The 12,949-nt window shown below is 49.0% G+C and overlaps 7 non-coding genes across 7 annotated transcripts; all 7 read right to left on the bottom strand.

Annotated features, from left to right (window-relative positions):
- Window positions 1-1,538: 1,538 nt before the first annotated feature.
- Window positions 1,539-1,619, bottom strand: LOC135230375 (small nucleolar RNA SNORD115). The gene has a single exon (XR_010321020.1). It is a non-coding gene; the product is annotated as a small nucleolar RNA SNORD115 (small nucleolar RNA).
- Window positions 1,620-3,236: 1,617 nt separating this feature from the next.
- LOC111747990 (small nucleolar RNA SNORD115) lies at window positions 3,237-3,314 on the bottom strand. The gene has a single exon (XR_002783933.2). It is a non-coding gene; the product is annotated as a small nucleolar RNA SNORD115 (small nucleolar RNA).
- Window positions 3,315-4,932: 1,618 nt separating this feature from the next.
- LOC135230374 (small nucleolar RNA SNORD115) lies at window positions 4,933-5,013 on the bottom strand. The gene has a single exon (XR_010321019.1). It is a non-coding gene; the product is annotated as a small nucleolar RNA SNORD115 (small nucleolar RNA).
- A 1,617-nt stretch (window positions 5,014-6,630) lies between these two features.
- LOC111747998 (small nucleolar RNA SNORD115) lies at window positions 6,631-6,708 on the bottom strand. Its single transcript, XR_002783941.2, has one exon. It is a non-coding gene; the product is annotated as a small nucleolar RNA SNORD115 (small nucleolar RNA).
- Window positions 6,709-8,326: 1,618 nt separating this feature from the next.
- Window positions 8,327-8,407, bottom strand: LOC111748008 (small nucleolar RNA SNORD115). Its single transcript, XR_002783951.1, has one exon. It is a non-coding gene; the product is annotated as a small nucleolar RNA SNORD115 (small nucleolar RNA).
- Window positions 8,408-10,024: 1,617 nt separating this feature from the next.
- LOC111747996 (small nucleolar RNA SNORD115) lies at window positions 10,025-10,102 on the bottom strand. Its single transcript, XR_002783939.2, has one exon. It is a non-coding gene; the product is annotated as a small nucleolar RNA SNORD115 (small nucleolar RNA).
- Window positions 10,103-11,720: 1,618 nt separating this feature from the next.
- On the bottom strand, window positions 11,721-11,801 carry LOC135230362 (small nucleolar RNA SNORD115). The gene has a single exon (XR_010321006.1). It is a non-coding gene; the product is annotated as a small nucleolar RNA SNORD115 (small nucleolar RNA).
- Window positions 11,802-12,949: the final 1,148 nt, after the last annotated feature.

Here is a 12,949-nt window from a genome sequence, read left to right as displayed (position 1 = left end):
CAGTGGATGAGAGGGTTCACACATCGTCTTCCCGTTTCCCGGGCAGTTGGCTTGACCCCCATGAAAGCGGGACAAGAGACATCGACCTCACTAACCCTTTGAAAAGGGGAAATCAGTAAGACAGAGATCCCAGGAGAGAAACTCATTTCCCTAAGGCTATGCTTTCAGCCAGACATTGGCGAACACATGGACAAAATCAAGACAGCCATTTGCAACCCACTGGGGAGTCTGCTGACCCATGACAGAAGGAGAGAATCATGCAGTATTCAGAACAAGGCATAGAGGTCTCTGGATGTAGCACAAATTTTCAGGAGGACCCAGGCAAAAGGAGACTTTGCAGTTGATTAAGCCTGACTGAGGTGTTGAAGGCAGCCAAATATGCATCCACGGGCACTGTCCAGCGTGTGCGGACTCCCGGGAAATGGCACCCAAGAGTCCCCAGTACCGGGGGGCCTTCAAATCAGCTGGAGGACATTTGGAAAAGAATAGCTTTCCAAGAATTCTGCCAACACTTGTTAAAATTGCCACAGTCCTTCAACACTTTCATTTCACCACTGAGCCATGGAGAGACGCAATCGAATCTACCTCAGGCCCCAATAAACCCCAGAGAGGGAACACATCTCCTCCTGTATATCAAGCATCAGAGGATCCCGTGGGGCACACGGAAAAGGAGTTCTATGGAATCTCTACAAGATTCCAAAGATCTGTCAAGAAAATGATCTTTCCACATGTGGAAGGCAGCAGTTATGCCTGCATTTCCTGATTAGACTCTCAGCAGATCCTGACCTCCTGTGGCATGAACCTGAAACTAGTCGTGACGCTCGCGACCCACTTACCGAATGGTATTGAACCTGACATTAGCTTTCTGACTCAAATATTGGTGCTGCTGCCTTTTCTTGAATGCTACAACGAGGTGTCAGGCTACTCCGTTCTTCACCCAATACCAAGATGTCTGGGAAAGAGGCCCTGGAGATCCTAAGAGTCCAGTCGCCACTGACACAGGCTTTCAACTAGGGCAAGTCTCTCTGGTTTCTCCAGTAGAGCTGCTAGACACTCCCATCGCGTAAATAGTTGAGAGTTGAAAATATTCTCAAAATTCCGTAGACATACCCGACTGGGAACCGGACTAACAAAAATTACTCAAGTGGAAATTCTTCTAGGTTCCTGTGCTTCCTAACTATCCACCCGTGCATATCACCGCTCCTTGGTCAATCGGTCAGGTCAAGCTCAAGGCAGGGGACACGTCTCAGCCTTTCCACAAAACCTGACTGCCTCTTGGGCTCCATATTCACTTGTCTAGGTATCCCCAGGGACAAGGGAAAACCGCCGTCATTCACTCACCTTGAGTTCTTCCGGTGGTCAACCTCTTGAAAGCAGGTCTTTCTAAATCACAGACAAAGAGGAAAAGAGCCAAGGAATCAGCATGACAAAAATCGGTCAGGGAGGAGTTTCTGATCACTTGGTGATGGAAAAAGGGATCAAAACGGGGGTCCACTCTAAAGGAGATCATTAACGTTGGGGAAAAGGAGTTTCTCTCTGGGCCTCAGCGTGATCCTATTGTGCATTACTTTTATGTCATCATCTCTCTTCGAGACAAGTTGAGGTGTCTTCATTGACCCGAGACATCTCAAACCCCGGGAAAAATCACCTGAGTCCTCAAGGTCCTCACCACTGACATCGTCCTTCCAGCCCGCAATCACGCAGGAGGAGAAGGTTCGCACATCCTCTTCCGGTGTCCCGGGGAGTAGCTTGACCCTCATGAAAGCAGGAAAACAGGCTTCGACCTTGCAATCCTTTTAGGAAGGGCAAAGAAGTAAGTCAGACATCAGACGAGAGACATTCATTGCCTAACAGCTATGCTTTTTCCACATATAGCCCAAAATAGGGACAAAATCAAGACACACACTTCTGGCCCGTTAGTGAGACTGCTGACCCTTGACAGAAAGGCAGACACGTGCCAGATCAAGACAAGGCGTAGAGGGCTCCGAATGGAGAAAAATACTCAGGCAGTCCCAGCCAAGAACAGGCTTTTCATTTGATCAGCCCCGGCTAATGTCTACAAGGAAGCCAAATCTGTGTCCCCACGCACGGATCCGTGCCGAGCACTTCCAGGAAATGACATCCACGGGTTCCCAAAACTGGGGATCTTCAAAGGAGCTGTGGGACACTCGGAAGAGTGCTTTCACCAAGAATTTGGCCCCAAATTCCACTAGGCATTTCCAGAGTTTGATTTCAACCTTGTGCCATGGAGAGACACACTCCAGGCCACCTCATTCCCCAAGAATGGCAACACAGGGAACACATCTCCTCCTGTTTATCAACCATCAGAGGATTCCTTGGCACAAAGAGAGCAGGAGTCTTATGGAACCTCTACAGGATTCCAACGAACTCTGTAGGAACAGTGATCTTTGCACATGTGCAAGGCAGCACTTACGCCTGCTTTCACTGTCTAGAGCTCCAGGGAAACATGACCTCCTGTGGCATCAACCTGAAAGTGCTCCTGACCCTCGTGTCCCCTTCACACCTGGCATCGACCCTGACTTTAGATTTTCTACGCAGTTATCTGTGCAGCTACCTTTACTTGAAAGCTGGAGCCAGCTATCAGACTACTGAGTCGCTCATCCAATTTCAAGATTCATGGGAAAAGCGCCCTGCAAATCCTACGAGTCCAACCGCAACTGACACACGCTTTCAATTACAGCAAGTTGACCGGTCTCCTGTAGAGCTCTGAGCCATTCACATCTCATAAATATCTCAGGAAAACCCATTTTTCTAGTTGGCCGCTTCTCCCATTTCAGTAGGCCGTATCGGACTTGGACCCAGGCTATCGAAGATGACCCCAGCGCACATTTTTCAGGATTCTCTGATTCCTAAGTATCCACCCACGCACATCACCGCCACTTAGTCAACCAGGCAAAGTCAAGCACACACCAGGGGACATGCCTCAGCTTTGCCAGCAAACCCTACTGCCTTTTGCGGTGTATCCTCACTTGCCTAAGTGTCAGATGGGGCCAGGGCAAATCACGGGAAATCCCTCACCTCTTGTCCTTGCAACGGTGAACTCCTCGGAGGCAGGTTTTGCTAAAGGACACAAAAAGAGGAAAAGAGCCAAGGAATCAGCCTGACCAAAATCGGCCACCCAGGTCTTTTGGATTACTTGGTGCAGGTGAAAGAAATCAAAATGGGAGTCCGCTCTAAAGAAGATCGGTAAGGCGGGGCCAAAGGACTTTCCCACAGGGCCTCAGCATAACCTCTCTGAGCATGATTTTTAGGTCATCATCTCTCTTCGAGACAGATTATGTCATCATTGACCCCAGCCATATCACTCCCCAGGAAAAATCCCCTGAGACCTGAAGATGCTTACCACAAATGTCTTCCTTCCACGCAGGAAGGACAGTGGATGAGAGGGTTCACACATCGTCTTCCCGTTTCCCGGGCAGTTGGCTTGACCCCCATGAAAGCGGGACAAGAGACATCGACCTCACTAACCCTTTGAAAAGGGGAAATCAGTAAGACAGAGATCCCAGGAGAGAAACTCATTTCCCTAAGGCTATGCTTTCAGCCAGACATTGGCGAACACATGGACAAAATCAAGACAGCCATTTGCAACCCACTGGGGAGTCTGCTGACCCATGACAGAAGGAGAGAATCATGCAGTATTCAGAACAAGGCATAGAGGTCTCTGGATGTAGCACAAATTTTCAGGAGGACCCAGGCAAAAGGAGACTTTGCAATTGATTAAGCCTGACTGAGGTGTTGAAGGCAGCCAAATATGCGTCCACGGGCACTGTCCAGCGTGTGCGGACTCCCGGGAAATGGCACCCAAGAGTTCCCAGTACCGGGGGACCTTCAAATCAGCTGGAGGACATTTGGAAAAGAATAGCTTTCCAAGAATTCTGCCAACACTTGTTAAAATTGCCACAGTCCTTCAACGCTTTCATTTCACCACTGAGCCATGGAGAGACGCAATCGAATCTACCTCAGGCCCCAATAATCCCCAGAGAGGGAACACATCTCCTCTTGTATATCAAGTATCAGAGGATCCCGTGGGGCACACGGAAAAGGAGTTCTATGGAATCTCTACAAGATTCCGAAGATCTGTCAAGAAAATGATCTTTCCACATGTGGAAGGCAGCAGTTATGCCTGCATTTCCTGATTAGACTCTCAGCAGATCCTGACCTCCTGTGGCATGAACCTGAAACTAGTCGTGACGCTCGCGACCCACTTACCGAATGGTATTGAACCTGACATTAGCTTTCTGACTCAAATATTGGTGCTGCTGCCTTTTCTTGAATGCTACAACGAGGTGTCAGGCTACTCAGTTCTTCACCCAATACCAAGATGTCTGGGAAAGAGGCCCTGGAGATCCTAAGAGTCCAGTCGCCACTGACACAGGCTTTCAACTAGGGCAAGTCTCTCTGGTTTCTCCAGTAGAGCTGCTAGACACTCCCATCGCGTAAATAGTTGAGAGTTGAAAATATTCTCAAAATTCCGTAGACATACCCGACTGGGAACCGGACTAACAAAAATTACTCAAGTGGAAATTCTTCTAGGTTCCTGTGCTTCCTAACTATCCACCCGTGCATATCACCGCTCCTTGGTCAATCGGTCAGGTCAAGCTCAAGGCAGGGGACACGTCTCAGCCTTTCCACAAAACCCGACTGCCTCTTGGGCTCCATATTCACTTGTCTAGGTATCCCCAGGGACAAGGGAAAACCGCCGTCATTCACTCACCTTGAGTTCTTCCGGTGGTCAACCTCTTGAAAGCAGGTCTTTCTAAATCACAGACAAAGAGGAAAAGAGCCAAGGAATCAGCATGACAAAAATCGGTCAGGGAGGAGTTTCTGATCACTTGGTGATGGAAAAAGGGATCAAAACGGGGGTCCACTCTAAAGGAGATCATTAACGTTGGGGAAAAGGAGTTTCTCTCTGGGCCTCAGCGTGATCCTATTGTGCATTACTTTTATGTCATCATCTCTCTTCGAGACAAGTTGAGGTGTCTTCATTGACCCGAGACATCTCAAACCCCGGGAAAAATCACCTGAGTCCTCAAGGTCCTCACCACTGACATCGTCCTTCCAGCCCGCAATCACGCAGGAGGAGAAGGTTCGCACATCCTCTTCCGGTGTCCCGGGGAGTAGCTTGACCCTCATGAAAGCAGGAAAACAGGCTTCGACCTTGCAATCCTTTTAGGAAGGGCAAAGAAGTAAGTCAGACATCAGACGAGAGACATTCATTGCCTAACAGCTATGCTTTTTCCACATATAGCCCAAAATAGGGACAAAATCAAGACACACACTTCTGGCCCGTTAGTGAGACTGCTGACCCTTGACAGAAAGGCAGACACGTGCCAGATCAAGACAAGGCGTAGAGGGCTCCGAATGGAGAAAAATACTCAGGCAGTCCCAGCCAAGAACAGGCTTTTCATTTGATCAGCCCCGGCTAATGTCTACAAGGAAGCCAAATCTGTGTCCCCACGCACGGATCCGTGCCGAGCACTTCCAGGAAATGACATCCACGGGTTCCCAAAACTGGGGATCTTCAAAGGAGCTGTGGGACACTCGGAAGAGTGCTTTCACCAAGAATTTGGCCCGAAATTCCACTAGGCATTTCCAGAGTTTGATTTCAACCTTGTGCCATGGAGAGACACACTCCAGGCCACCTCATTCCCCAAGAATGGCAACACAGGGAACACATCTCCTCCTGTTTATCAACCATCAGAGGATTCCTTGGCACAAAGAGAGCAGGAGTCTTATGGAACCTCTACAGGATTCCAACGAACTCTGTAGGAACAGTGATCTTTGCACATGTGCAAGGCAGCACTTACGCCTGCTTTCACTGTCTAGAGCTCCAGGGAAACATGACCTCCTGTGGCATCAACCTGAAAGTGCTCCTGACCCTCGTGTCCCCTTCACACCTGGCATCGACCCTGACTTTAGATTTTCTACGCAGTTATCTGTGCAGCTACCTTTACTTGAAAGCTGGAGCCAGCTATCAGACTACTGAGTCGCTCATCCAATTTCAAGATTCATGGGAAAAGCGCCCTGCAAATCCTACGAGTCCAACCGCAACTGACACACGCTTTCAATTACAGCAAGTTGACCGGTCTCCTGTAGAGCTCTGAGCCATTCACATCTCATAAATATCTCAGGAAAATACATTTTTCTAGTTGGCCGCTTCTCCCATTTCAGTAGGCCGTATCGGACTCGGACCCAGGCTATCGAAGATGACCCCAGCGCACATTTTTCAGGATTCTCTGATTCCTAAGTATCCACCCACGCACATCACCGCCACTTAGTCAACCAGGCAAAGTCAAGCACACACCAGGGGACATGCCTCAGCTTTGCCAGCAAACCCTACTGCCTTTTGCGGTGTATCCTCACTTGCCTAAGTGTCAGATGGGGCCAGGGCAAATCACGGGAAATCCCTCACCTCTTGTCCTCGCAACGGTGAACTCCTCGGAGGCAGGTTTTGCTAAAGGACACAAAAAGAGGAAAAGAGCCAAGGAATCAGCCTGACCAAAATCGGCCACCCAGGTCTTTTGGATTACTTGGTGCAGGTGAAAGAAATCAAAATGGGAGTCCGCTCTAAAGAAGATCGGTAAGGCGGGGCCAAAGGACTTTCCCACAGGGCCTCAGCATAACCTCTCTGAGCATGATTTTTAGGTCATCATCTCTCTTCGAGACAGATTATGTCATCATTGACCCCAGCCATATCACTCCCCAGGAAAAATCCCCTGAGACCTGAAGATGCTTACCACAAATGTCTTCCTTCCACGCAGGAAGGACAGTGGATGAGAGGGTTCACACATCGTCTTCCCGTTTCCCGGGCAGTTGGCTTGACCCCCATGAAAGCGGGACAAGAGACATCGACCTCACTAACCCTTTGAAAAGGGGAAATCAGTAAGACAGAGATCCCAGGAGAGAAACTCATTTCCCTAAGGCTATGCTTTCAGCCAGACATTGGCGAACACATGGACAAAATCAAGACAGCCATTTGCAACCCACTGGGGAGTCTGCTGACCCATGACAGAAGGAGAGAATCATGCAGTATTCAGAACAAGGCATAGAGGTCTCTGGATGTAGCACAAATTTTCAGGAGGACCCAGGCAAAAGGAGACTTTGCAGTTGATTAAGCCTGACTGAGGTGTTGAAGGCAGCCAAATATGCATCCACGGGCACTGTCCAGCGTGTGCGGACTCCCGGGAAATGGCACCCAAGAGTCCCCAGTACCGGGGGACCTTCAAATCAGCTGGAGGACATTTGGAAAAGAATAGCTTTCCAAGAATTCTGCCAACACTTGTTAAAATTGCCACAGTCCTTCAACACTTTCATTTCACCACTGAGCCATGGAGAGACGCAATCGAATCTACCTCAGGCCCCAATAAACCCCAGAGAGGGAACACATCTCCTCCTGTATATCAAGCATCAGAGGATCCCGTGGGGCACACGGAAAAGGAGTTCTATGGAATCTCTACAAGATTCCAAAGATCTGTCAAGAAAATGATCTTTCCACATGTGGAAGGCAGCAGTTATGCCTGCATTTCCTGATTAGACTCTCAGCAGATCCTGACCTCCTGTGGCATGAACCTGAAACTAGTCGTGACGCTCGCGACCCACTTACCGAATGGTATTGAACCTGACATTAGCTTTCTGACTCAAATATTGGTGCTGCTGCCTTTTCTTGAATGCTACAACGAGGTGTCAGGCTACTCAGTTCTTCACCCAATACCAAGATGTCTGGGAAAGAGGCCCTGGAGATCCTAAGAGTCCAGTCGCCACTGACACAGGCTTTCAACTAGGGCAAGTCTCTCTGGTTTCTCCAGTAGAGCTGCTAGACACTCCCATCGCGTAAATAGTTGAGAGTTGAAAATATTCTCAAAATTCCGTAGACATACCCGACTGGGAACCGGACTATCAAAAATTACTCAAGTGGAAATTCTTCTAGGTTCCTGTGCTTCCTAACTATCCACCCGTGCATATCACCGCTCCTTGGTCAATCGGTCAGGTCAAGCTCAAGGCAGGGGACACGTCTCAGCCTTTCCACAAAACCCGACTGCCTCTTGGGCTCCATATTCACTTGTCTAGGTATCCCCAGGGACAAGGGAAAACCGCCGTCATTCACTCACCTTGAGTTCTTCCGGTGGTGAACCTCTTGAAAGCAGGTCTTTCTAAATCACAGACAAAGAGGAAAAGAGCCAAGGAATCAGCATGACAAAAATCGGTCAGGGAGGAGTTTCTGATCACTTGGTGATGGAAAAAGGGATCAAAACGGGGGTCCACTCTAAAGGAGATCATTAACGTTGGGGAAAAGGAGTTTCTCTCTGGGCCTCAGCGTGATCCTATTGTGCATGATTTTTATGTCATCATCTCTCTTCGAGACAAGTTGAGGTGTCTTCATTGACCCGAGACATCTCAAACCCCGGGAAAAATCACCTGAGTCCTCAAGGTCCTCACCACTGACATCGTCCTTCCAGCCCGCAATCACGCAGGAGGAGAAGGTTCGCACATCCTCTTCCGGTGTCCCGGGGAGTAGCTTGACCCTCATGAAAGCAGTAAAACAGGCTTCGACCTTGCAATCCTTTTAGGAAGGGCAAAGAAGTAAGTCAGACATCAGACGAGAGACATTCATTGCCTAACAGCTATGCTTTTTCCACATATAGCCCAAAATAGGGACAAAATCAAGACACACACTTCTGGCCCGTTAGTGAGACTGCTGACCCTTGACAGAAAGGCAGACACGTGCCAGATCAAGACAAGGCGTAGAGGGCTCCGAATGGAGAAAAATACTCAGGCAGTCCCAGCCAAGAACAGGCTTTTCATTTGATCAGCCCCGGCTAATGTCTACAAGGAAGCCAAATCTGTGTCCCCACGCACGGATCCGTGCCGAGCACTTCCAGGAAATGACATCCACGGGTTCCCAAAACTGGGGATCTTCAAAGGAGCTGTGGGACACTCGGAAGAGTGCTTTCACCAAGAATTTGGCCCGAAATTCCACTAGGCATTTCCAGAGTTTGATTTCAACCTTGTGCCATGGAGAGACACACTCCAGGCCACCTCATTCCCCAAGAATGGCAACACAGGGAACACATCTCCTCCTGTTTATCAACCATCAGAGGATTCCTTGGCACAAAGAGAGCAGGAGTCTTATGGAACCTCTACAGGATTCCAACGAACTCTGTAGGAACAGTGATCTTTGCACATGTGCAAGGCAGCACTTACGCCTGCTTTCACTGTCTAGAGCTCCAGGGAAACATGACCTCCTGTGGCATCAACCTGAAAGTGCTCCTGACCCTCGTGTCCCCTTCACACCTGGCATCGACCCTGACTTTACATTTTCTATGCAGTTATCTGTGCAGCTACCTTTACTTGAAAGCTGGAGCCAGCTATCAGACTACTGAGTCGCTCATCCAATTTCAAGATTCATGGGAAAAGCGCCCTGCAAATCCTACGAGTCCAACCGCAACTGACACACGCTTTCAATTACAGCAAGTTGACCGGTCTCCTGTAGAGCTCTGAGCCATTCACATCTCATAAATATCTCAGGAAAACCCATTTTTCTAGTTGGCCGCTTCTCCCATTTCAGTAGGCCGTATCGGACTTGGACCCAGGCTATCGAAGATGACCCCAGCGCACATTTTTCAGGATTCTCTGATTCCTAAGTATCCACCCACGCACATCACCGCCACTTAGTCAACCAGGCAAAGTCAAGCACACACCAGGGGACATGCCTCAGCTTTGCCAGCAAACCCTACTGCCTTTTGCGGTGTATCCTCACTTGCCTAAGTGTCAGATGGGGCCAGGGCAAATCACGGGAAATCCCTCACCTCTTGTCCTTGCAACGGTGAACTCCTCGGAGGCAGGTTTTGCTAAAGGACACAAAAAGAGGAAAAGAGCCAAGGAATCAGCCTGACCAAAATCGGCCACCCAGGTCTTTTGGATTACTTGGTGCAGGTGAAAGAAATCAAAATGGGAGTCCGCTCTAAAGAAGATCGGTAAGGCGGGGCCAAAGGACTTTCCCACAGGGCCTCAGCATAACCTCTCTGAGCATGATTTTTAGGTCATCATCTCTCTTCGAGACAGATTATGTCATCATTGACCCCAGCCATATCACTCCCCAGGAAAAATCCCCTGAGACCTGAAGATGCTTACCACAAATGTCTTCCTTCCACGCAGGAAGGACAGTGGATGAGAGGGTTCACACATCGTCTTCCCGTTTCCCGGGCAGTTGGCTTGACCCCCATGAAAGCGGCACAAGAGACATCGACCTCACTAACCCTTTGAAAAGGGGAAATCAGTAAGACAGAGATCCCAGGAGAGAAACTCATTTCCCTAAGGCTATGCTTTCAGCCAGACATTGGCGAACACATGGACAAAATCAAGACAGCCATTTGCAACCCACTGGGGAGTCTGCTGACCCATGACAGAAGGAGAGAATCATGCAGTATTCAGAACAAGGCATAGAGGTCTCTGGATGTAGCACAAATTTTCAGGAGGACCCAGGCAAAAGGAGAGTTTGCAATTGATTAAGCCTGACTGAGGTGTTGAAGGCAGCCAAATATGCGTCCACGGGCACTGTCCAGCGTGTGCGGACTCCCGGGAAATGGCACCCAAGAGTTCCCAGTACCGGGGGACCTTCAAATCAGCTGGAGGACATTTGGAAAAGAATAGCTTTCCAAGAATTCTGCCAACACTTGTTAAAATTGCCACAGTCCTTCAACGCTTTCATTTCACCACTGAGCCATGGAGAGACACAATCGAATCTACCTCAGGCCCCAATAATCCCCAGAGAGGGAACACATCTCCTCCTGTATATCAAGCATCAGAGGATCCCGTGGGGCACACGGAAAAGGAGTTCTATGGAATCTCTACAAGATTCCAAAGATCTGTCAAGAAAATGATCTTTCCACATGTGGAAGGCAGCAGTTATGCCTGCATTTCCTGATTAGACTCTCAGCAGATCATGACCTCCTGTGGCATGAACCTGAAACTAGTCGTGACGCTCGCGACCCACTTACCGAATGGTATTGAACCTGACATTAGCTTTCTGACTCAAATATTGGTGCTGCTGCCTTTTCTTGAATGCTACAACGAGGTGTCAGGCTACTCAGTTCTTCACCCAATACCAAGATGTCTGGGAAAGAGGCCCTGGAGATCCTAAGAGTCCAGTCGCCACTGACACAGGCTTTCAACTAGGGCAAGTCTCTCTGGTTTCTCCAGTAGAGCTGCTAGACACTCCCATCGCGTAAATAGTTGAGAGTTGAAAATATTCTCAAAATTCCGTAGACATACCCGACTGGGAACCGGACTATCAAAAATTACTCAAGTGGAAATTCTTCTAGGTTCCTGTGCTTCCTAACTATCCACCCGTGCATATCACCGCTCCTTGGTCAATCGGTCAGGTCAAGCTCAAGGCAGGGGACACGTCTCAGCCTTTCCACAAAACCCGACTGCCTCTTGGGCTCCATATTCACTTGTCTAGGTATCCCCAGGGACAAGGGAAAACCGCCGTCATTCACTCACCTTGAGTTCTTCCGGTGGTCAACCTCTTGAAAGCAGGTCTTTCTAAATCACAGACAAAGAGGAAAAGAGCCAAGGAATCAGCATGACAAAAATCGGTCAGGGAGGAGTTTCTGATCACTTGGTCATGGAAAAAGGGATCAAAACGGGGGTCCACTCTAAAGGAGATCATTAACGTTGGGGAAAAGGAGTTTCTCTCTGGGCCTCAGCATGATCCTATTGTGCATGATTTTTATGTCATCATCTCTCTTCGAGACAAGTTGAGGTGTCTTCATTGACCCGAGACATCTCAAACCCCGGGAAAAATCACCTGAGTCCTCAAGGTCCTCACCACTGACATCGTCCTTCCAGCCCGCAATCACGCAGGAGGAGAAGGTTCGCACATCCTCTTCCGGTGTCCCGGGGAGTAGCTTGACCCTCATGAAAGCAGGAAAACAGGCTTCGACCTTGCAATCCTTTTAGGAAGGGCAAAGAAGTAAGTCAGACATCAGACGAGAGACATTCATTGCCTAACAGCTATGCTTTTTCCACATATAGCCCAAAATAGGGACAAAATCAAGACACACACTTCTGGCCCGTTAGTGAGACTGCTGACCCTTGACAGAAAGGCAGACACGTGCCAGATCAAGACAAGGCGTAGAGGGCTCCGAATGGAGAAAAATACTCAGGCAGTCCCAGCCAAGAACAGGCTTTTCATTTGATCAGCCCCGGCTAATGTCTACAAGGAAGCCAAATCTGTGTCCCCACGCACGGATCCGTGCCGAGCACTTCCAGGAAATGACATCCACGGGTTCCCAAAACTGGGGATCTTCAAAGGAGCTGTGGGACACTCGGAAGAGTGCTTTCACCAAGAATTTGGCCCCAAATTCCACTAGGCATTTCCAGAGTTTGATTTCAACCTTGTGCCATGGAGAGACACACTCCAGGCCACCTCATTCCCCAAGAATGGCAACACAGGGAACACATCTCCTCCTGTTTATCAACCATCAGAGGATTCCTTGGCACAAAGAGAGCAGGAGTCTTATGGAACCTCTACAGGATTCCAACGAACTCTGTAGGAACAGTGATCTTTGCACATGTGCAAGGCAGCACTTACGCCTGCTTTCACTGTCTAGAGCTCCAGGGAAACATGACCTCCTGTGGCATCAACCTGAAAGTGCTCCTGACCCTCGTGTCCCCTTCACACCTGGCATCGACCCTGACTTTACATTTTCTATGCAGTTATCTGTGCAGCTACCTTTACTTGAAAGCTGGAGCCAGCTATCAGACTACTGAGTCGCTCATCCAATTTCAAGATTCATGGGAAAAGCGCCCTGCAAATCCTACGAGTCCAACCGCAACTGACACACGCTTTCAATTACAGCAAGTTGACCGGTCTCCTGTAGAGCTCTGAGCCATTCACATCTCATAAATATCTCAGGAAAACCCA

The sequence above is a fragment of the Loxodonta africana genome, unplaced genomic scaffold, assembly GCF_030014295.1.
Source record: "Loxodonta africana isolate mLoxAfr1 unplaced genomic scaffold, mLoxAfr1.hap2 scaffold_99, whole genome shotgun sequence".
Classification (NCBI taxonomy): Eukaryota; Metazoa; Chordata; class Mammalia; order Proboscidea; family Elephantidae; genus Loxodonta; species Loxodonta africana.
This window is presented reverse-complemented; position numbering and strand designations above follow the sequence as displayed.